The sequence below is a fragment of the Equus asinus genome, chromosome 23, assembly GCF_041296235.1.
Source record: "Equus asinus isolate D_3611 breed Donkey chromosome 23, EquAss-T2T_v2, whole genome shotgun sequence".
NCBI classification, from domain to species: Eukaryota; Metazoa; Chordata; class Mammalia; order Perissodactyla; family Equidae; genus Equus; species Equus asinus.
The window spans coordinates 41166717-41167556 of NC_091812.1; positions in this window are offsets into that span (position 1 = coordinate 41166717).

Genomic DNA, 840 nt, shown 5'->3' on the forward strand with positions numbered 1-840 from the left:
GTGTAGTGGCTGCTACTCTCTATCCCCACAATTATGCCTCGTTTATCTGCCACATTTAGACTGGCATCTCTGGAACTCGGGAAATCTTCCAAGGCTGAGGTAGACTGAGCTTTGACCACTAAGTTATGCTCAATTAAAATGGAATGATATAAAGGACATTTTATAATCCAGGCTTGGTAGAAACATTGTAGGGTGCTTTGGTGAACAAGCCACAACAAAAAGAATGATACTGATGGCAGTCAAATCTTGCATTTGTATAGGGCTTTACAGATTACGTGATTGCAGTTTATAACTACCAAAACTCTGAGGAGTAGGCTGTATGGGATGGTGATGCTCAGAGAGGTTAGATGACTTGCCAGAAGATGCACAGCTGGAGGAAAGGGATTCAGGTTTCTGAATTAAGTCTTCTGATTCCCAGCCCAGGCTTCATTCTATTGCTGTCCATTGCAGTAGACTATTCAATCAGGCTTTGATATCAGGTCAGAAATACAAATTGAAGATGAAGACAATTTCTCTCTTTTAATATATATACTCTAATACAGCATAGGGAACCCTGTGGGGCCCACATAACTATTTATAAACTGGTTTATTCTTTCATTTTCTAAATCTCATCATTCTTTTTTCCTAAGACTCACAGAATTTTCGAAGAAGAAGGAACTGTAGAAATGCAGCTTAGTCATCCCATATTATAGATGGAAAGATTGAAGCATAAAAGACTTAAGCCAGCCTGTAAGTGGGAGGGCTGGTAATTTAACCGATTTTTTGAATTCTGATCCAGCACTTTCCCCTACCCTAGTGTCTTGTAACAGCAACCATCTTCACCACTTCTTTCCTTTCCTA